At 29.2% G+C, this 26082-nt stretch overlaps 1 pseudogene; it reads left to right on the forward strand.

Moving 5' to 3' along the window:
- The first annotated feature begins 23519 nt into the window (after positions 1-23519).
- Positions 23520-25507, forward strand: LOC129297850 (protein LURP-one-related 10-like; annotated as a pseudogene).
- Positions 25508-26082: the final 575 nt, after the last annotated feature.

The raw sequence follows: 26082 nt of genomic DNA on the forward strand, positions 1-26082 counted from the left end.
AATAATTTATACACATGCAAAAAAAATATTTAACTTATTTATTGAACATAATATGATATGTTTCCAGTTATTGGATACCCTCTAATAGGATTAAGGTACCAATTCAGGCCTCTATATGGATTGAGCATGAGTAGCATCTAATGAGCACATAGCTATTTTAACACCATGTTCCATAATCATGCCCCTTTCATATAGAACGTGTGCCCATTATATATGATAGCTAGTGTAAGAAAGAATATGCTTAGTCGGCCTATTTGCCAACCATTGCAACCTCTCAAAAAATTGAACTACAATTGGCATTATACATTTCATTAATCAGTCCTTTCATCACCAACTGATAAAATGTTTATTGTGCATTTTAATAATCTTGTCCTTCTCTATTTGAAAGTTATGGCTTTAATCTTTGCCATGTGCTTCTTTGCATACTCGGCGATTTTGGAGAGTGGGTAAAGTACATATAGATGTGCTTCTTACTTATTATTAGTTTGAGAGAGTAATGACTTTTCCTCATTGTCACCCCTTTCATTATCACGACAATCTTTTAAAAGCCCAGTAGCTCAATAGCTTCTTTGGGATATATTGGTTCAACAATTCAATTCGCTAGTCAAGTCTAATCTTTTCATGTACGCTTTTAATACCTTTATGTAGGCTCAATTGGGTACATCAAACTCAAATAGGTAGGGCCCATAATTGTACCTCTCGAACAATGAATTACTTTTACTATAAAGAGCATTGACAAAGAAACAAAGTCTTCTTATGTTGCTTGCTTTGCATACGATCAGGTAAAAAAACCACATCTAGCTACTAGTAAAAAAATTTCAATCAAAAACAGGATAGTTATAAGATTTTAAATTTCCCTTCAGTTTCAAATCCCCTAATAAAATAGGGTTCCTCACATATTTGAAGACAAACCTATTGAAACTTCTACTCTGGCAAGAGACTCACAAACACGTGCTGTTTTTTCTTTTCTAGATAGTGTGGTGACCGCGCACTAAGATGTAATTGAATTCCTTTTCCCCAGTGCTAATTCTTTCCCTTATTCCCATCTCATCGATGTCCTAATATTGCATTGATGCATCCTTAGTCTTCCGTAAAACATGAAGCAATTTTTGACAATACTATCACATAGACATTTTATCCATGTGTATCATATCAAGAAAATGCCTCAAATCTAATGTATTCTAACATGGCAACTCAAAGAAAATTGACTGCTTTTTCAATTGCTTGTTCCTACATACCTTACCAACTTTTTGCCAAATTTGATATCCAAACTTGACCTTTTCAAATAATTCCTCACAAGTTAATATCTTTGGTGGCTTACTTTCTTCTAATTTCTGATTGAAAGATTTTTCCTATTTTGGTACTAATAATCCCTACATAACCATTTGTGATATTTCAAATAGAACATTATTCATCCCATGAATTAACCTCATTAAATGTGTATTATCTTCACAAATAAGATACGTCTAAGATGTCTTTTTAATGCTGTACTCGAATAAATTATCATATGTCAAAATAGTCATTATGTAACATCCTTAAAAATTAAACCCTTATTCAATTAAGTTAAATAAGGGTAATTAAGTAAATTAATATGGTAAATGGTGTGTGGACAATTAGAGAGAACTAACGGACCTATTCAGTGTGATTACAACCTAGGAGTTAAGTTTGAAGTGAAGTTGGGGCCCTAAGAAAGGAGGAGAACATGAAGATCTAGTTTTGCACCATGCACCATGGCACATGCAAAAGTTGTTGTGACGCATGGTTTATGTAATACTTTACATTTTTTTTAAATAATTATCACAACCATGGTAGAAAAGTGTCTACCATGGTAAACAGAAATCACTCCTTAAATTGTTATTTCTAAAATTTGTGATCCCAAGCATTTATAAAATGAAAACAAATGTGAAAGGCCTATATGATCCTATTTAAAATTGAAAATATGATAATAAAATATAATAGGAAAAATAGAAATAGTTACACATTTTATAATCTTATAACCACCTAGTAACCTTTTCAAATAACACAAAAACAATTTTTATTATTACTCATACATATCTACAATCACAGTTGGGTTCACAGCCATCCACACAATTTATATAAAGAAAATCAATAAAAATTCATCTAATATTTGGCTTTGATTTACATAACACAATATCATTATAAAATTATCCTTTCACATGCCATCTAGGCTAAAATATCATTCTCTCATTCTTATGCTCTCGACAATTATAAACCAAAGCCAACATTTATAAATAGATCAATTGGTCGAACTCAACAAACAAGTCAAACACATGCCCAATCACATACCTTTTTTCAAAACATTTAACATTATCAAGTATCATCAATGGCTTAACAAATACAAAAATATTTATCAACAATGCATGTTTATAGTCATCCCAAAATATATAACGTGCAGAAATTATTTAAAGAGGCACGATCACAACCATGAATCCATATATTCAATAAATAACAAAGCCTTAACATTGGCAATAATGCATTATTAAATTATAAATTCAAACCCAAAAAGAGGAAGCGGTTTGGCACCACTAAGCCTCAAGAGCTTATCCAAATGCCACACACTTGACCCCTCTCCTGAAAATTGTTAACCATGTAATGAGACTCAAAAGTCTCAGTAACTAATGCTATTTATGATGGTGTATACAAACAGTTAAATATGTGCTTGCTAAGTAGGGAAACAATAATCATATAATTTCAACAAAAATATGAAATATATTATAATTCATGACAAATAACCATTCTTATCTCCTTCCATTAACTCGAGTCGTAGCCCTCACTTGATGCTACATTACCCAGCCAAAGGTAAATTAACTTGAGCCCTTATAAGCCACTTATTGGGCCTCCAATAGGGGTGTACCACATAGTACATAAATGCAACAATAGTAGCAAGTCTACCAACACTTCCTACAATAATCAAACAAATTCATATCAACATTGTACAATTATACAATATTATAATTTTCATAATTTTCTCATTTTCAACAATATAACAACATAACATCCCACTTGACAAAAATACTTCAAAATGAATATTCACAATTTTTTCATAAATATAACAAAATAATTTCTCAACAATAATTCATAATTTTCTCAATAATCACCCAATTAACATGAAACAACATTAATCACAAATTAAAAGTATGGTTACCTCGTGTCTTTTTCAATAAATTATTCCTTATAATTTTTCTTCTACCACAATCTTCACCAACAACACAGTCTATAAATAATATATTATTTATAAAATTATTGAAACTAATAAAATAACTCTAATAATAAAATTAGAGAATATAACATAATTCCTAATCCTATTATTAATACAAAACTAAAGTTAGTACCCTCAAGTAGAATTTTTAACTCCTTTTTTTGTTATCAATAAACACTAATAAGCTAAAATCAATCTCTAAAATAATTTTTATTATCAAAATTTTTCTTTTTATTTTATAAATTCACACCTAAAAATTTCAAAAATTTTAAATTTAGTCTTAAGCTTAGAATTATCATTTTATAGCTATAATAATCTATTTTTCATCCCAAATAATTATCTAAACCTCAATAAATTAATATATATTTTCAAATTTTTTAAGGTTTAAATCATAAGCCTCAAATTCAAATCTCATCAACAAATATATATTCGAGAACATTTATTACATTACTAATGACCTCAGTCATCACATTTATCATCATAATTTATCTCTCTTTCAAATCTTAAATTTTTTACCATCACAACATCAGAAACTAAAAAAAAGAATAACTAAATTTTTTTTAAAACACTTATTTAGTCTTAAAAAAGTTAAAATCTCATTTAAAATATTCTATTATGGAGTTGCGAATCAAATAATCCTCACCGTCTCACGCGCACTCTGTTTAAGACTAATAGCAAATGGAAGCAGGAAAGGAAAATGAAAAAGGAAGTGTGTGGTTTTAACAAAAGATGCATGTCCCACGTTCTCTCTCCCTCTTCTTACTTTTCCTTTTTTTTCAATTTATATTTATACATTTACACAAACAAACAGACATTGCTCCATTTCTCACTTTATTTCTTTTTTTTTTGTTTAATTCTTTCTCCCCTTTTTAAAAATAATAATAATAGTAATAATCATTGTTATATTTTTTAAGAATCTTAACATAAAATTTTGTCTTAAATTAGTTCAATAATTATTTTCTAAATAATTTTTTTACCTCTAAATATTTTCTAAAATTTTTATTAACCTAAATTAACTAAAAAAAATTAATTTGGGATGTTACAGTTTACAAAAAAGTAAAGGAAGCTCTTTATACCATATGTCACAGTGCTTATGGTGTGTGCTGCGGTACATAAGTCCCAAAACAAGAAGCCTAGCTCTCTGTACCACATGCCACAGCACATACTATGAGCATCGTGATGTATGGCCAAAAATCTCGATAAGTAAGGATGTGAATCAGTTTAAAAATAGAAAAGGAAACGAGGGAGGATCGAAGAGCACGCGAGGAGCTGTGCTAGGGCTACATCTTATGTCTAATTGGAAGCATTTCAGTGGTTGCAATCACTTAAGGTAAGTCTTCTAACTTTCCTCCTTCCTTCCTCATTCATTTTCTCAAAGTTTTGAGTTAGGTTTGAAGATGAGAGTTAATTTTCAATTGTTAGAGGTTGTGTGGTTCACACTTATTGATTTAAATAGAGTTAATGAAAGTTGTTTAAGTTACTGAAATCAAGGGTTGGTGAATTTATGCATCCTTAGGTTGTTGGCTGAAAATGGCATTAAATAAGGTGGTTAGATTAAACAGCCATTAATGATGGTTTGATGATTCATTACAGATAGTAGGTTGATAAACCTTATGGTTATGGTTATGTGTGAGAGATTGGGACTTTTAGAAAAAAAAAAAGTGTTGAGTTAGGGAGTTGAGATTTGGTTAATAAGGATATTAATGAGTTTTGATATGGTAAAATTATAGATTAACCATTCTTAGCACCATTCAAGCTTAGAATAGCTTTGGAAGTAATTTGTTTTGAAGGATAAACCTTTAACCTCTCAACAATATGAGATAACCAGGGAAACTCTTACTTTTACTTTTATGTGTTAATTAGTTATTTAGTTTTATAAACTAATGTTGAGATATGTGAATTTTTTTTATGCAAGTATGGCATGAAATGTTTGAGAAATTGAAAAGATAAATGTGTGTGTGAACTTGCAAATGGAATAATTATTGTGATATAGATTAATTTAAGTAAAACTTGTGCTTTGTTTCATGTCTTGAATAAGTATTATCAAATGATTGGGAATTGGTGAGTTTTATAGGGAAAATTGTAAGTGTATGTGGAGTTTTATGTTGAGTTGTAGTGAGAAAGATATGATGAAGATAATGATGAAAAATTGCATGTTAGCTTTGATGATTGGATGCATGTTTTAAGTTAAGCTTTTGTATATTGCATGATCATATAAGGCCAGAGTTTGCTTATAGAGGGGAGTAGAGATTCTAAATCTATGTGGTATGGTTGCCATTCGAAGTTTGATGGCTTACCTCTAATTATATATATTGTTCTACTTGTTTTACGAGGGACTATCCCACTTACTTGATAAGAAACTCGAACTTAATTAGTTTTCATTTGTTCAAAGAGGAAGCTAGCCTAAAGGTATGACACCTTATAATGTGAGATTTTGGGGGAAACCATGATTCACAAGAGAGTGTAGTAGCCTTGGTTAGGTAGCTCCTTACAATTAAAAGACTTAGGTAATCTAAGACACATGGACGAATCCCGTTGCATTGACGGCCTATGGTTTCATGTCAAAAATATTAAGGGAGTATAAGGATGGATTTGATTGATCATGTATATCATATCATGACCACATGGTTGTTATTGTTATGGTCTTGTAAAACATTATTAAGGGTGCATAGTTAATATTATTGTGACCCTTTTGAGATATGTTCATTTGATTCATATGTTGATAGTAATGTGATTGACTTGACTTATGAGTTATGAGATATTGTGATATTGTCTTAATTGCTACTTGTATATAAGTAATTGATTGACATGCATTAATATAGTATAGGTAAAATGTACCTTTATTATGAGTGGTTATACTCACCCCTCTCTCTTTAATATTTACAAAAGCTAGCTTGAGCCAGGACAGAGGAAAAGTCCTAGAGGCTTAGAATCTATTAATCCTAACTGTAAGCCTCTAATAATTTAAATTATATGTATTTTGATTTGATGATTTCCAATTAGGGAGTCACATTCTTAACTTACTTACACTATTAGTTTATTTAAGCTAAATGGTATATTTTAGGTCCTAGGTTGTATATGAAATGTCTATGATATCTAAATATGGCTAAAATATTAGTGCAAGTAAGAAAACATGTAAATGCATGATTGTGATGAATATCTGATGACTTATGAGAAAATTGGCTCCCCTTGCTATTTTTGAGAATAAGGGATTGAAAGTTAAAAATGTTATGTATGTGATATTGTCTTGTTGTGGTGTATTGCACAAGCCCTATTAAGTTTATTGAGTGTGGTCTGTGGGTGATTGTAAACTCTTGGCACTTGGGAAGGAAATTGGATACCTTAATTTTGTTTTAAGTATATAAAGAAGTAAGTTTGCAAATGGGTGTCTTACGTTTAATTGAGAAACTATTTAAGAGTGAGACTATTATCATTAGCTAGAACTCTAAAAGAGTTTTCTGTAGACACTTAGATTTTTCTTAATTGGACATTGGATGAGGAAATAAGGTGAGTCTGAGTTTCACCCCAGATGCTATCAATTTGATAGCATCAATGGTCTCATTTTGTGTAATGTACTGCAGCACATGGATGAGATGCAATGGCACATCCTCTTTTTGTTACACTGAAATCTTGTTTTTCAAATTTTGATGCAAATACTTTGAAACAAATTGGTATTCTATTCTTCCATAAACATTTTTACTCTAATTTTTGGTATGTAAAAGTTTATTTATTATGTTGTTAAACTTGAAAACTTAGGATCTCATTTCTATTAATTTTAGTACTAAAAATTAATGAGTCTTATGAGATAATAATTCCTTTAGGTTAATCCCTTGATTTCCCTTAGAGTTTTGTGGCTAAGTGTGGATTAGTAAGGGCAACCTTCCATGTTGATTGTACCAAGAAGCATGGTTCTCAAATTAAACTTCTTCCTATAGCCATCAAAGACTTCCACACTTGTCTCCCAAAGTAACTTCATATCTTCAATCAATAATGCCAAGTACATATTTATGTAACTCCCAAGTTGCTTGGGTCTTGATATTAATATTGTCAATATCATGTACTTATGTTTCATGTAAAGCCAAGGAGGAAGATTATAAATTATTAACATTACTGACTATATATTGTGGGTGCTGCTTAGAAACCCATGTGAGTTCATCCCATCAATGGCCAATGCGAGGTGCAAGTTCCTATCTTCTTTTCCAAATTTAGGATATTTACAATCAAAATTTTTCTACTCAGAAGTATCAATAAGATATAGACACAAGCCATTTTTAATCCTCTCATCTGCATGCCATGTCATATTTTTTTCCTTTTTGTATTCTATACAAGCATATAAATCTTGCTATAATAGGAAAATATCACATTACTTTCTCTAAAATTTTCCCATTCTTCTTGTGACATGGTGCCATGCACTTAAAGCAAATGGTCAATGATTACCCTTAAACAAAATATAATCATTGATGCAAGCATATATTTTCTCATAGCTTAGGCCAATAGAGCGTAACATTTGTTTTGTCTTATACAACTGTCTTGAAAACTTGTTATTCTTTGATAGTATTTCTTTTATGATAAAGAGATTTTCCATAAAGCTTGCATTGCTCCAACCATATTTTACTTTCAAGTTGTAGAATCTTAATATTGCAAATAATATTGTGCATTCACAACTTTCATACAAAGGTGGCTTTGCATCACACCTTAAGCTCTTTAACATTTTTGGAAAATCCTTAAGCACTACTTTCATGGCATCTTCCAACTCTTTGAGATTATTGGCCACATATGGATTTGTGTCAGAATTAGGAAAATGACAACTTTCATTGTGCCACTGGTTACAATTAATCTCATCCAGTGTCTCCCCATGTAGTGTCTAACACTTCTAACTCTAACTAATTCCAAATTTCACCAAGTGATTTTTAAGTTTTTGTGGAGAAGCATGCCTTGTAGAATTACACTTCAAACAAGGATAAATAATTCTTTCTGGATCTTTGGCATGCTATCTTGCAAACTTAATGAATTCTTGAACCCCATCCTAGTATTCTTAAGATGTACTCCTAGTAGACATCCATCTCTTATCTATAATGTCAATCTAGTGTTAATTTTTTAGAAATAAAATGTGATTAATGACTTAATGCCAACTAGGTTAGTTAAAAGTGAGAAAGAATCAATGCTTGAGTTACATGCTATCACATATTACTCCTCTCTGATTGTAGTATCAACATCAGTATATTAAACATGATTTTAATAATGTCCTATTACACTAGAAAAATTTTGGCAGCATAATCACTTAAAATCATCATACCTCAGGCCTTATGCCTTCTTTTTATACTATTTAAAAAAATACTTCAAACATATGCAAAACCAATAATTTCAACAAAATTTTGACAACATAATAGTACAAAAATGAATTTTTTCAAGCATAACAATGCCCTGTTTTTCACAACAAAAACAAAGCAGTATACATTACCATTAAAATCAATGACAGCAACGGACAAAGGAATTAAATTCAAAAAAACAAGTAAATTTAACAAATAAAACAAGAGTATTCAATAAAGTAATAATCATATTCGTGTGTGTGTGTAACATTTTTTTATAAAAATTCAACAAAGAAAGAAAGAAATATAAATTGAGTCACAAAGGAGGAAAGCACAACTGAAGACATACACAGTGCACAAGCATAGAATCACCAGATAATCAAAATAGAGACACCCAATATGCAAATGGTGGAAGAGGATAATCAAACCACCCAACATATAAAAATGGATGCGAGAAAGGAGAGAAATACCAACTCAAGAGAAGAGAACCCATAACGGAGGTGAAACACATGGCTAAACGAACAAAAATGATGACAACGATGATGTTTTCTAGGCATTCATTGATAGGGATAGGCCGAAAGAAGGGATTCAGGATGATTGGGAGTGGTTTTGTGGAGAAGGGGAGAGGTTTCATGAGAGAAAAGAGTGTTTTTAGTTTTTTCAAAGAAAATGACTTATGAAATATGGAGGCAGTTAAAAAGTTTTAAATGAGACTATTTAGTATTTTGAAATAATTGTTAAATAGTTTCAGACTATATAATGGTTAATTCATAATAACCACTATATAGGCTCTGAATTTAAAAAACTAAAAAATAATTAGACTATTTAATGGTTACTTAAAATAACCTACATATAGTTTATTTCAAAGTAACTATTAAATAGTCTCTTGAAAAAAAAACTAAAAAAAATATAGACTATGTAGCAGGTTTTAATTTTAATTATTATATAGACTTAGAGATTAAATAATAATCATTGTACATAACTGTTATATAATCAGTGACACCAAATCCCGCCTCTTTTATATAATAGCTATTTAAATAACTTTTATACAGAGGGCACTATATATAAACGTTTTTTTTAGTAGTGTAGTGCTTACCTTGTCTAGATGTACTGATAACCTTGAGTGACGTCACCCAAATAGACCTTATTATGCTTGAAGATAGGCATGGATATTTAAAAAAAAAGGTCAAAATATACTTTTTTTTATACTGTCCAAGCGCCCATTTAATTTTTCATTGGTCAAAAACAAATTTTTGTCAAAGCTTTTTTTGTAACGAAAAGAAGTTATTGTAACAAAATGTATATTTGATTATATTTTTTTAAAGTATCAATTTAATAAGTTCAAATTTGTTTGAATTATATATAATGAATAGTGCTTTTAAATGAAAAATTACTAAAAAGAATGTTGATTTTTATAATTTATAATATTTGTTATACAAATACAAAAAATTAAGAATATTTGAAAAATATGCGCACGGTTATCTTTGCCTTGCATTAACAAAATCTACATCTCAAAAACTTTAAATATTTTCATTGACAAAATTTATTTTGAGACCTATTTGAATGTACTTTTAAGAAAGTCTTTTTGAAAAAAAAAATTATACTGAAACAACATTAGATTTTCTTTTTCAAAAAAAATTATACTGAAACAACATTAGATTTTCTGAAAGTAAGAAGTAACTTTCTACATGTCAAATGTTATGTTACTAAACGTGCTCTAAGAAACTTTAGTTTTTAAAATTTGACAATAAAATACTAATTTTATAAGGGTTAAAGGGCAAAAATATCCTAAAACTGTTTCTCTAAGGATGCTTAGTATTTTAACTTTTTTAGAGCATTTTGTCTCGAAAGTTAAAAAAAAAAAAGCATTTTCACCACACTGTTAAATATTAAGAACGTCAACTGTTAAAGTAAAATTTTAACTAAAATATTTTACTATTTTGGCATCTTCATTTCTGCGTTTTCATTCTTCATTTTTATTCATTAGAGGAAGAAAAGTTAAAAAATTCATTAAAGAATGCAATCGAAATTGAATATAGAAAAATGGAGGGCAAAAGACAAAAGTATCATTGGTCAAACTTCAATTTAACAATCAACATTTTTAATATTTAACGATAGAACAAACATACTCTCTTTTTCAAACTTCCAAGGCAAAAATAGTCCAAAAAAATATTTAAGATGTCAAGTATCTCTGGAGAAAAAATTTCAGGATATTTTTGCCTAAAAACCCAACTTAAAATCATGTAAGAGTGTACAGTAACTGTATAAAGATATATATGATCAGAAAGGGGAAATTTTCATTTAGGAAAAACAAGGTAACAAAGTTCAAAGCCATAAGCCATTGGAAAACATGAACAAAAGAAGTGAAAGGTAATTAACCGATATCCTCACCTCACGCTCATGATCTGGAGTGAATTGTTCCAAGTAGTTTTGACAAGAGCAAGAGTCCTGGAAGAGCATACTATATTTGCGCTTGAACCGAAAATTTAGATATCTGATAAAAAAAAGTTATTAGATGTTTTATGTAATGCATGTGTCTATCTTTTCTAATAGGAAATCAATACACTCACTTACAATATATGGAATTATTTCATAAAATTAACAGCTTAATGATATATTGTTAAATTTTAGAAATAAAAAATATTTAGAGAAAATGACAAGTAAGGACCTCATAGAAATATTAATGCCAAAGTCAAGATTTCTAAAGATTATAATACTAAAACTATTGGAATGTTTTCATGAAGATATGTATTTTTTAAAAATTATATCCCTTTGAAAAGTCATGTCCTTATAAATTTAAAAAAAATTATGAACGATTATGTAAAGAGTTACAGTTATCAAAATTATGCCTCTGTAAATTATAAAGGTACTTTTGGAAAAAAGGAAATCTATTTAACGAAAACTCTACACATTAAAAGGATGTTTCTTTTCTTAAAAAGATAATATGAATAAGCCTTTGTTAATATTAATTATTAAACTATGTAAGTTTATGAACTAACTGAAGGATTTTCACAAATTAACTTAAGATTATTCTTGAACAATATAAAAGTTATAAACCAACATTGGCCATAACTTATAAAGAGAATTTTATTACTCAAAAAGTATCACTTCAAAGCAGCACTATAATATCTATAAATACCATTAACCAACACTCATTTTATACATATAATATTGACATCTATATATTAAAACTCATTGCCTTTATTCTTTAAATGCATTAGAGATAAAGTCAGATTAGCATTTTGCAAAAATTATTGTTTCCTTCATTTAAGTCTTTGTAATCCAAACCATACTCAATAGGCTTTATTGTATCTTGAAAAAAATTTACTATCAATTCAACTTGCACTCAAAGATTGGAATAGGTGGAGGCAAATTAAATATAAAGAAAATTGTTGCGGACGCATTGAAGACAACATGTACAACTTTTTTTTTCATTTCTACTTCTATCGATCTTTAGAGAGCCATCCTCACTAATAGAAATATGAGAGATCTTGGGAGTAAAAGTTACACACACACTGATAGCCTCATGGCGTGAGAAGTTATTTCTCTTAGAATACCAAGGATAAAAGATAAATTCCTCTCAATTAAGTTGCTATATATAATAGGACTATAATCCAAATTTTTAACCACTTATTTAAATGATAAGAATCTTTACCACTCACATCAATTGAAGTTGATTTAAAATTATATATTTTATTGCAGGATATCAATAATATTTGGGTGAATGACATTCAATGGCTAATAGATTGAATTAAATTTAAATAAGTGCCAAAAGATTTGAAAATTAAGATTGAGGACCAGAGTCTGTTTGTTAATCGGTCTAATAATTTAGTGCTCTCATTGATCCATGTGGATGAGGTTACCGTACTGGCACATGGTTGAAACTGTAGCTTAAATAAAAACTAGTAAGGTACCCGTGTGATGCATGGGTCATATTTAATAATTTTTTTAATAAGTGACATATCTATCATTTATGATAAATTAAAGTTTTTATAAATAAATGTCAATTTTGGATGAAGATTTTTCTCAAAAAAATAACTTGTAGCATATTGTTTCGATCCAATACTCCATATAGGATAGTGGGGCTATATAATTATCATTTTTAATGTTAAATATGCATATTAGAGTTAAGTAAATGTAAAAACTAAATGAATACAGTGTGAATGGATACGAGAAGAAGCATATTAATAAAAAATTATAATTAATTAGATTAAATTATTGAAAACTTACCTATAAACAACATTATAAGTTTTGTCTGTGGATTGACCGTTATCATCAAAAATCAATATTTTTAAACCTTCCTTGCTTTGAACACAAGAAACAACAACATATAACTGGTCGTGCATGAAAACAAGATGAGGCAAGTACAAACCAATATTACATAGGCCCTGGTCTTGGCTTATATTAATGGTCATTACAAAAGCTATTATAATAGGAAATTGCCTCCTTTTCATAGTAAATGGAAACCTAGAATCAGATTGACACATAACAAGATGAGGTATGCATACTTTCATCCCTGTAGTTAACTCAAATATTTATTAGGCCTCAATAACATGTTTTCTAGTTTTTGTAACTATGAGATGTGTACCGTTGCACAACCTATAGACTTATCAATGTTTCACATCAAAATAATTGAGGCACCAACCTTTAGCCTTATTTCATGATTCGGGAGTCTTAACATTATAATTGAATTTAGAAATTCGATAAAGTGCAAGTCATCAAATGAATTCATGTCTCCATCATCTTTTAAAACACTATCAGAATTCAAGTATACAACTTCCTCTCCAGGGATCATGGATAGTATGTACTTGTTTACTTCTTCAACCACAACCAACATAAGGGCTAAGATAACCCTATCTCTAAAATATGAAGAATTATTGACATTGTTAAGGAAATTTGAGAAAGTTGAATCAACAATAGACTTTATTAGATTATCTGAACCATACAATAACAAATTAGTTAGGATCTTAATATCCATAAATCCTTCATTAACTGTAATAGCAGTCCCATCACCAATTGAGATACTCTAGTCAACAAAATCTTGAATAGCACTGTTAGATGCCATATTATTTGCTGCCATTAGTCTCATGTTTCTTATTAGTGTATGTAGTTGACAATTATCCCCTATGTATGAAGAGTTAATGGTAGCAAAAACAATTTCTTCTCTAAATCCACCTAAAATAACAAGAAAGATCTACTTGAAGTCTCCACCAAACACGACAACTTTTCCTCCAAATGGAAGATTAGTAGCCAATGGATTACTAAACTTTAAAATATCTTTTAAGCATTTATTAAAAGTATTAAAACAAAACTTGTGTGCCATCAGAGCTTCATCCCATATAATCAAATGTGTGAACTAATAACTTAGGCAAGTTACTTCCTTGTTTTATGCTACATATAGTGTCTTCTGTCACAGAAAGTGGAATACAAAATTGTGAGTGAGCTATTCATCCTCTGGGAAGCAATAAAGAAGCTATCTCACTTGATGCTACATTAAGAATAATTTTACCTCTAGATCTTAATGAAGTAGATAGTGTCTTCCAAACATACATTTTCCTAGTACCACCATGTCCATAAAGGAAACAAAACTCCTCATTTGTTAGATGTAATAGCACTAATGATTTTATCATAAATTGTCTTTTACTCAGGAGTTAGTGTCCACAGCAACCTTGCCAATTCAGTAGACAATGCAACCAGCTTGACATGTCAAGTAAAGGCATAGGCTCATAATCTGTGAGACTTTTTCTATTAGATTAAAGTATTTTCTCAATTTCAATCAATGTAAAGCTGTGTAAATCAATATCATTTAATTGTAATCCTGTGAAAATGATATTGTTACATTAGCAGTGTTGTCTGACAATTTATATAAACTATAGTTGATATTATTAAATTGCAGAATAAATTAAAGAATGCAAATGTAATTACCACATACCGTGATGTCCAATAATATTTCTTTGCATGTACATAATATCATTTGATAAGAAGACCTATGTATTATCCCATACAACCTCTAGTCGGGAGAAAGAATTACAAATAAGTACAGTGCAGAACAACTTTTTTAGAAATTGTCCAGATGCCCATTGGCTTGCTTCTTTAATGCCATCAATATATTCTTTGTCATCATCTAGTAATCCCAGTGCATAATAGGCATCTCTAAAAGTAGGGTGGATGACTCCATCAATGGCATGTATACTGTCATATAAGGTACAACCTTTGACAATGATTAGTAGGGTACATAAATAATATAATTCAGCACTACTAGAGGGGTATAGTACAATCTTCCAATTGAAAAAACTCGACTCCTAGGTTGCCACTCACATAAATCTTTCTTATAAACAAATTGGGTTAGGAATTTAGGATATGTTAAGCCTTTAGCCTCATTATTATCCTCTTAATCATTAGCATCAAACCATGCCTCAAGCATTATAGCCTTTCTTGCATTGCGATTAACGGCTAAATCTAATGGTTCATCGTCATCAAATATGACATTTTGTTGGTTGGGCAAGTGGAAAGTTAACCTTTCAGTAGATGGTTTCCTATAATTGATATCAAAAGCAAATATTCTCCATACAGTTTGTAAGGAGACAAATATCTAAAATTATAATACAATTTAATCTTATCATAGATTCTCCCAGTAGTTAGATCACGTGAATCAGCATACAATGCAGCTATAACCCCATCATCATGTCCTTTGATCACATACTTGAAAAGATATTTAATTGATTGAGCTTGATTGCATCTTTCAATATTTATATGAGTATTATACTTTAGCAACAAATATGGATTATATGGTATTACATACTATGTGGCACTATAATTTTATTATTATTATTGTTAGCTTTTGATTTTGACTATAATTATTTTCTTATTCTTTTGTGTAATATTAGATATCCATATAATATTATTATAAGATCTTGGTTGTTATCTTTGTCAACCTTATTGTGATTTATATTTTATTCACTTAATGTTAGATATTATATAACAATCATAATCTCGCTAGGTAATATTAAAATGATATTGGATATACAATATCATGGTAGAGTATTCCACCTAAAAAAAGATATAATAATTCTTGTGAGGATAAATATATCAAATCAACTTCAAGAATTTATCATTAAAAATTCTATTGGCTACCTTAAAATTGATATTTTTCATTAATAATTAGGAGACTACCATTAGTAGATCTATCCTTACAAAAATTTGATTTTGATATATATCATTAATACAAATTAGCATAGAATAAAGTAATAATAAAGTAACTGATATTTTCATATATCCGTATCTATATATACACACTATTATATTAAGCATTTTATATAACTTGTCTCACGCTTGGTCCAAGCATGGAGGAAATTGAAAGTGATTCTCTTGTACAACTCCCCATAGATATTCTAATAGACTTAATGATCAAGTTTGCAGTTGATGATTTCGTGTCATATACATTCTTCAAGAATACGTGTAGAGAGCTAAGATGTCTGGGTGGTTCAAGTACTTTTTTCCATAACAACGCATCATTGAAAAACATAGACCCACCCCCTTAGTTTGAAACTTAATTGCAATGATATTTCATATATATGTGCCAACTTATTGATAATCCTAAAAGTTTATTTAGGCGAGGAATCATAGGCTATGTGAAAAGGCGAGACTCATTGTTATATAGTCTAGCTAGGACTTCTTAACCTTGAAGCAAGTAAAAGACATGTTAGTGCACAATATGCATACTTAGTGCTGATCTTAACAAACATTTTATGTTTTTTTGGCACATGTAATTTTAAAGAAGCTATAAAAATTCTAACACATGTTCTTGCCAGAGATGGTTTTAATACAATTAGAGATGATATGAAGGAATTTCTTGAACAACTTGCATGGGGTGTAAAATCAACATGCTTTGACCAACCAAGGAAAAGAATATGCAGTTTCAATGGTTACACTAAATATTGTCAATTATGCACTTTAGACAAAGAGCTAAGATGGTTTTATATCACATTAAATCTTGAATGAGATTAAGTGACATAGTTCTTTTAATTTCTTTTAAAATTATAGACATAGTTCATTTTCATACTTTTTTATTTGCACACATGTATTTATGTAGTATTTTTAGTTTAGATTTTTTCTTGCATGAAAGTGCTATATTAATTGTTGTCTCATTTGTTATATTAATGCTGGTTGAGTTTTTAAGGCAAGTGATTACTTTTTGTTAATTAGATGGAATCAACATTTAATATTAGTCAAAGTGTTGTGAAAAATAATTTTTAAAAAACAATTGCATGAAATATACTTTTTAATATATATATATATAAAATAGCAATAATATTTTTCTTTTATATTTTTGCATTTTATATATTAAAAAGATTTTGAGAGATAGAAAACTTGTATTGTTCTTGCATGTGTGTATATGTTTTCTAAGATGTGATTTTAAATACCTGATATGTGACATTATATATTTATAATTAATTAAACATGATTTAGGATCAATAGTTTTTAAATTTTTTATAATTTGAATTTAAATAGAAAATAAAATAACCTAATAAAAGAACATTAATAGCAAGATTATATACGTACTCATTTTAAACTGCGTGCATGCTTGAGATTCTCTCAAAATTAAGTAAGTAATAATAAATATATAAGGCTTATAAATCAAATTTTTTACAATATTAATTTATAAAATTTTCATAAAAATGAAAGTACATAATTTATTTAATTTCATACATGTATTTCTTTCACATAACCATTAAATATTTATAAAAATATATTAATTTTCATATAGTTTTAATATTAACATGTATAGTTACACATGATTATATGCATAACCCTTCTTTGATAGAAAATAAAAACTTGTATCCTCTAACTTTAGGTCCTAGCTCCACCACTGATTTCAAATATTCATGTATAATTTGAATTTATTTAACCAACAATCTCACAAAATTAAAAAATAAAAAATATTTGTAGTACTATACCTCCAATAATAGAGGCTAACATATATACATTTGGGTTAGTTTGCATCCAATTATGTTTTTAAGAACAATCTCACCAAAAAGAATAATAATATAATAATAATTGAGTTCCTAATCAACTAAGTTCCTATACATCTTATATATTATGAAACAAAGCGTAATATGACAAGTCAGTATTTAATATTTTTCCCTCTCTTCAATAAAAGCACTCTTACATTTTACACATTTCAACATGAATTATGGAAAGTAATTTAGACTCTAAAAAATTGACAAAATTTATCACAATCACTACATAATTAAAAAATATAATATATCAATGAATAAATATTTTTTAATACCAATATTAAATCTGACCTGAAATCCTAACTAAGTCATGTATTAAAAGAATACTGATTTTTCATATTTTTCAAGGAAGTTAAAATTTGGAAGTCATTTTTCTTAGGTATTAATTTGTATATATTAATTTGAATTCAACTGGATATATATATATATATATATATTTTATCATATAATTCAACTTTTTGAAAATCATGAGTATATATCTCAATATCTAAACTCAGGTTATTTTATCTAAATGTTTAGATAGATGCTTGCCATAAATTCAAATAGATTTATATATACTTTATTATATAATCCAAATTTTTGAAAATAATGAGTATATATCTTAATATCTAAACTAGGTTATTTTACCTAAATGTTTAGATAGATACTTGCCTTGAATTCAAATAGATTTATATATACTTTATTATATCAAGCTAAAATTTAGAAAAACATAAGGATAGATTGAAATGCAAGGAAATAGTCAAAGTATATTGAAATTTTTAAATACAAATTATTTTTAATAAATTTTTAATTACAAAGACATATATTAATTTGAACTCAATTAATTAGATGGACATCTAAACATAACTAAACGTTGATTTCAATATCATTCCCTTATTTACTCTATTGCCAGAAGGATTTTCCCTGTATGTTTGTAAAAGGATCTTAAATAAATATAAAATAATAAAGAGGCCTATGTGTAGAATAATAAAGAACCATTAAATTTATAAAGGAAAAAATTATTGTCATCATACCGATAGAAGGACACAACAAAAAATATGAAGATCTCAAAGAAAGTGAAAAACAAAATTGAAAAGAATATCTTGAGTAGTTAGACTAAGAAAAAGTTTGATCACTGCTCATAATTAATGATTATGAAAATACATTTGATCATTTCTTTGTCTTGACACGATTCATCATTGACAAAATAAGTTCATCATTGCTACTATTATTATCAATAGTCATATCATGCATATTTTTCCCCTTTATTGGGGCACCAATTGGAAGGTCACATATCTTCTTCACATTCATGAAAAAATTACCATCATTAGCATCTTTTTCATTTAACTTTAGGCATGTTTTAGAGTTAATACTTTGTGAAAGAGTGCTTTCACTTGTATTATCAACCTCCAAGTCTACATTTAAAGTATCACATTTCTGATAGGATAAAATTTGTATGAAAAAAAAATATTTCATGCATTTTATTTATATTTAGAAAACAAATTTAAAAAATACTTATAGTTGTGGTTTTCGTATGACTGTCATTAGCTAGACTAATTTAGAAGGTCATCTATGCCTTCGTCATATGCTCTTAATATATTTGAATCTTCACAAAAATGAGTCACTACGTGGCTAGCCGAGAAGCCTTGTTTGGCAAGGTCTCTAATGGAGACCTTGAACATGAACTCCTTCCTAATAAACTCAAAAAAAAAAATCCGAAATGACAACCTCATCTTTAGAGTCTTACATTGATGATAATGCATTTTTATGATTCAGTATCATATTTGATTTTACAAAATTTAATTATTAGTATAAAATTTTAAAAAAAATTCAATAGAGTTATCAATATTAATTAAATTAAAATTATCACTAATTCAATAGTATCCATTTTTGCTATTGCATGTTGATATTCAATATGTGTGTGCAGTATTCATATTGCTATTAAACATACAAATGGCATTGAATACATACCTTAGGAATCTCCTTAGTTGAGCAGCAGTGCAGTTTACAAACTTAGAAAATACAAGATCAAACATAATGAATGTGTTAGACCCAGCATCATTAGCTACAGTAAATGTCACTTTGAACCTACAAAAATACATGTAAAATTTTAGAATATAAACAAATATTATTTGCATTAATACACAATTTTAACAAATAACTTGGTACAATAGTATTGACTTTTCTATTGCAGTTTGGGCAATAGAACCCATCACAATCAAAGAGTACTCCCTTATTACATTTCTTGCATGCATTATAGAACTTATCTTTGTCGGTATTAATGTCAACAATGGTACCAAGAGTCACAATCTTGTCCTACTACAATTATATTAGAATGTCATATTACACTCTAACCATCATACAAAATCCATATAATATTCATAATATATCTACAATATACATAACACCTACATGTTTACAATTTGATAGTTCTTCAATCTTAACCCTATTTGACACTGCGAGTAAAGATTCACCAATAGATTGAGAATTTTGGCTAGTCAGTTGCTCTATGTCTTCATCCAAGTAATTACCTGATGCCTCAAGACTAAAAATAAAAATAAGATTATATTCATATAACTTACTTATCAAAACCATAATTATAGTCCATTGGCAATAGTATAAACATAAATAACATACCAAATCAAAGTTTGATGGTATGACAGACTCACCTAGAAATAAAACTGAAGACCTTTGGAATTGAAGGGTGTACAAATACTTGTGAGCAATACATTGTGCTAGTAAGCCTCCTCATTTCTATGTAAGAATCAAAACATTTAGAGAGAATACATATATGATTGAATCAATATCATTTAGATATTCATGTAAGGTAACGTACTGTTAAACTCCTTAACTTTAAACCGCTGCAATATGATAATACCTAGCTTTTTTAGTGCCTCCTCTGTCAAATTTAGTATATCATCTCCAAAAGCCCCTCACAGAGTACAACTCACCTTGTTTTTCCTATAATGATAAGAATAGTATCCAAGTAATTTTGGTCACAAATACCAAAAATTAAAGCATAAAAAATAAGGTTTCAAGTATATTAATTAATGAAATTTGTGTTATATTACTTTGCATCTTCTAGGCTTATTTCTATTTTTTTTGTTTCTTCCCATCTATGATCGGCTCCTCCAACTATCTAATTCCAAATAAACTTCCAATCACATCTGTCATAAAAAAAGTATACAATTTAATCACATCTGTTGTGGTACGTTATGCATGGCACTTGTTTCCCCATAGAAATCAGTGATTTATATTGTTATCTTATTGAGCTGCATTTGAAATAAAATTTCATATTTTATTCAGATTATAAGATATTATATCACTTGTTTCCCCATAAAATCCAATAATTTTGTGGAGTTTTATTTTTTGAATTTTGTTTGTGACTTGCTTATACAACTTGCTTAATTAATGCAATCCAAGTGAAAGATTGTTGGAATATTTATTTATGAATTAACATTAATTAATAAGCCCAAACAGATTGGTCTTTATGATCTTATGCAGACCTTGATAGGTGAACTACATAAATGAGCCCTATAGGTAAAGGCCCAACCCACAACCCAATAGCTATCAGTTATTATCTATCTCTTAACTGACTGAGTCAAAAATAATGAAATATAATTATTTAATTATTAAATGAAGCGATTACAGATCTGATCCTAATAAGTCGATTAGTCGGTAACCGCAAACACAAAATACATTTTTCTCTACTCCATTATCTCTGCATCCTCTGAAGACTCTGGAGTCCAGTGGGTTGTGTATTTGTCATCGAGCTTTCTCAAGCGATCAATGAATTCTTCAGATATGCATATGTTTCTTTATTCTATCATATTTAATTATATATATGAATTGAGATATTAGATCTAACACATGGTATACAATTTTGTTTCTTCCAAAGCATAGAATCACACAAAGGGCATCCTGAGGTACAGAATTGCAGCAAACCTAAAACTAAACACGTGGCATTCTCTCATAACATTAAATCTTACTTTTATATATATATATATATATATATATATATAATGATGTTTCACGGATCTAATATATTTGAACTTTATTCACATGGACTAAGGCTTGCTAAGATTGGAGGCAACCCTATTGAATTTGGATTTGGTTTCTAGCTTAGCACTGAGGTGCTCATCACTTAAGAAAAATCTGAGCCATACTAATTAAAAATTTAAATGGTTTAGATTTTTTTAATTTTAATTTTAATTTAATTTTGTATTTATAAAAATAAAAATTTATGAATTTTTTTATAAATATGTTCATCATCAATCTGGACAATATTGATTTAATTTGAATAATTCAATTTAATATCATAATTTTTATAAATTGACTATCTAGATATATTTTAGACAATTCAAATTAAATATTAAATTTTTATCTGTAAGGTCTAAATTTAAAATTTTTATTTTTATTTTAATTTTATATCGTACATCTTGCCGCATAGCTTGAGTCTAACCTATTTGTCCCGTACTCGCCTTTGTATGCTCCGCTCATATAAGCCCAGATTCTAAAGCCTAGCTTTTCTAAAAATGTCCTTTTTTTTTTATGTGGGGCCTTAAGCCTGTTTTAAAAAAAATTAAAATTAAATATTATAAATTAATTAAAATATTATAAAATTCTAAATAAATCAAGCAAGTTAAGATTCTCATCATTTTCAAGAAAATAAATAAAAAATATTTAGAAGTCTAAATAAAAAAATAAAAACATTCATCAATCTAAATCCAAATCTTTTTTATCATTCTCTTTATATATATATATATATTAACATTAGAAGAGAAACTGTCTCTGCCTTCTCAGGCACCACGACAATTTTGATACATATTATCTAGTGCTGCTTAGCTGATATATGTAGTAAATAGTGTCTAATTAACGCACTTACTGGTTGTGATTTGTAATGAGCACTAATCAAGAAATGTCTCAAAGCAATTAGATCATGAGAAATACTTGAACATTAACTGGAATGCATCCACGTAAAGCTTTTCGTTTGAATTGGGGATGGCCAAAAAAGGAAAAGAAAGAAAGAGAAACTTAGGCTTGGAGAATTGTCAGGGCACAAGCCTTTTTCTTAGAATCTATCGGGGCTGTCCTTCGAAATTCAATTTTTTTAAAAATGGACAATTTCTTAAACCTAAATTTTATAAAATTAAATTTTCAGGCTCAGTCCATATTCTTAACTCTACTGTAAACTACAATGCATCTCATTGTTCAAATATATTTTAATTTTAATCTAATAATGTTCACAAAAGGCCATTCAACTGCGGACCAACATTAATTGAAAAATCAACAAGCTATAATTTTCATGGTCTACCCAATCAGGCTGGCAACTAAATCGATGACATAATAATTAAAGAAAAATACTATTAAATATAATATAAATATATATATATATAAGAAATAAATATATGATATGTCTAATTGTTAATGAAATAACACAACATGATCATAAATCATAAAATTAACAATGTTATAAATTATAATTTTATAACTTATCAAATATAAGTAAATTTTAACTAAATCAGGTAAGGCAAATGATAGATCTTTCTCAGTTAAATTGACATATGTATAAGAATTGAAATTCAAACTCTCAATCACTTATTTAAATGATAAAAGTCTTCTCCACTCATAGATCTATAATAGGTATTATACATGTAAAATATTATAAGGGAGTAGCTCCTTCCCACAATCTCAAATAATAACAATAATAGTAATAATAACAGTAATAATAATAATGGAAAAACCTATATACTTTAAATTATTTATTTTTAATTAATACATAACAAATTTTTATTATTAATATTATTAATGAGTTAAAATTCAAATCAATTTGATTAGATAAAAGTAAATTAAGTATATAAAATTAACTATATAAGTCTTACCCTAATAATAATAATAATAATAATAATAATAATAATAATTCCCTTTTTTGGCCAACCAAATCATTGGATTACTGTGTGGGCAAAGAAAGAGAGCTTCATCAGTTCATTTCAGTGCGGTGCGAGCGAGAGAGAGAGAGAGAGAGAGAGAGAGAGAGAGAGAGAGAGAGAGAAGGCGATTAGCCCTCGAGAAGGCAAGTCTCTCCTTAGCGGCATGGCTTACGCGTACCTACCGGCGCCCTATGCCTCGGCCTCCGCGCCACCCAACCCGATCGCCGTAATCGGCCCCCAATACTGCGCTCCTTACCCCGTGGACCTGAGTATTGTGAAGAAGGTGATGTCCATCTCCGACGGCAACTTTGTGGTCGCTGACATGCAAGGCAACGTCGTCTTCATGGTTAAAGGCTCTCTCTTGACCCTCCGTGACCGCCGCGTCTTGATCGACCCCGCCGGAAACCCCATCGTAACCCTCCGCCGGAAGGTTTGTCTTTTTCCCCGTAATTGTTTCCTTTCTTTCCTTTTCTGCGGTCCCACTTACTTATCTTGTTGCATCTGTTGGTTTACATGAAAAAATATTCCTTGTTCGGTGGGTTGACTGAGGAATGGTATTTAATTATTACCCGGGAAATACTCACGTCACGTTCTCACCTGGTCATTTCATTCTATTTTGATAACATTACACTTCTAATCACCAGTCAAAAATTTGTAAAGTTAACATCTTTTAGTTTTTGCACATCATGACAATTAAGTCATAATCCTTGAAATTATGACACATATACTTAATATCTTAATTTGTAAACATAACTACTCTTGAGAAAAAATATATATGTTCAGAACATTTGAACACTAAATTATTATGTTTGAGAATATCAATGGTATTTTATTCATGTGATCCTAATTATGCCCTTGAGTAAAAATTTTATTTACACGCCTTATTCAAAAATCTTAATGATAAAAATTTAGGAAAACACACAGAGCAGACATCTACCAATTAACACTGTGGGTTTCCTTTGGTGTCCAGAATAAAACATTTAAATGATTTTTCAAAAATATTTTTTATTTCAAAAATGGGAAATAAAAAAAATCACCATTGAATAATAATATTGGAGTAACTATATTGTATATCTTGATTCAATATCATTAAAAAGGAGTCCTTTTTCTATACTTAGATGGGATATTGTGCAGTAAATTAGTGACCTAGGCAGCGATTAATTGAGGCGAGCGCGTTTGCATAAATCACAATCATAATCCCAACTAAATTAATAAGTAATTAATGTTGTAGGAATTGAAGTATTTAATTTATTGATATAATTAGAGTAACAGGAGCATTAAAGAGAAGGAATGAATATAATGATACAGATAATGACGGCACATGACAGATGGCAAGCGTTCAGGGGGGAAAGCACAGAAGAAAAGGATCTGATCTTCCAACTGAAGAGGTCGTCCTTGATCCAATTTAAGACCAAATTAGATGTCTTCCTAGCAAATAACACCAAAGAAGATGTTTGCGACTTTAAGGTCAAAGGCAGCTGGCTCGAACGTTCTTGCATCGTTTATGCCGGCGAGTCCGACACCATTGTCGCCCAGGTAAGCACGTTAACGTTCATTGTCTATATATATGTGAAAAAGATAGATATATATATATATATATATATGTGATGACCTTATTAATTAATTAATTAATCAATCTTGCGGGAGTATGGTTTTTGATTTGCAGATGCATAAGAAGCACACACAGTTCAGAGTATATTAATTGGGAAGGACAATTTCACGGTAACTGTATACCCCCACGTGGATTATGCATTCATAGTGGCTCTCATTGTGATCCTGGACGAAATTAACGAGGACGCCAAAGGTGATGATTAGAGGCAGCTGGCAGTGTTTAATTGGTGTTACCATAAGTTATGAAGTCGTGCTGTAAGGTAATAACAAAATATGTGCTTTCAGCAAGCATCACCTGGTTGCCTCCCCACTGCTACTCGTTACACAATCCCTGTGTCTTCTTCTTCGTACGTATATGTTCATAAATCTTAAAACTCGTTTATCGTTGGTTTTTCCTATTTCGGTGAATAATGTCATGTGATGAGTGCCTTGTGATCACCATTCGCCAATGTGTACTTCTTCCTGTATTGCGTTTCTCCTTCACAACAGTTCATGCGTTAGGCATACAATAGAGTCGTCGTTTGCTTCAAATATTGTGCCTGCAAGAATATGCCATCAGAATTACAAAATACTTCAATTCATCAATGTGTGTATTTTGTTTAAAAAGAAAATTATATGAGTTTTTACCATAATAACAAGTCAAGTTCAAATTAACTAACAAATGTTTTTGTACGCTGACAATAAGATAGTATGCTAAGAAGAACACATTTTATGATGAAGTATAATTAGTCAGGAGGTGTCTTGAATTGTTTATTTCCCATTACTCTTCATACATTTTTTAATCGATTCACATCCTCCAATAAATTAATTAAAAGTAAAATTCTCTTATCTCTCTTCTATTTTGCTTTAATTACACAAACCTCTTCTTTATTTTAAAAACATGAAACTTAGTCCAATCTGTTAACTCTATTAAAAATATTTTAAAAAGATTCTAAAAAATTATTTTTAAATTAAAATTTATATTAAAACAAGTTTATTTACTAATTTACAACTCACCCTAATAAATCCTAAAATAT

Source organism: Prosopis cineraria, unplaced genomic scaffold (assembly GCF_029017545.1).
Source record: "Prosopis cineraria cultivar Desert tree isolate PC_DT_omini unplaced genomic scaffold, ASM2901754v1 PC627, whole genome shotgun sequence".
NCBI classification, from domain to species: Eukaryota; Viridiplantae; Streptophyta; class Magnoliopsida; order Fabales; family Fabaceae; genus Prosopis; species Prosopis cineraria.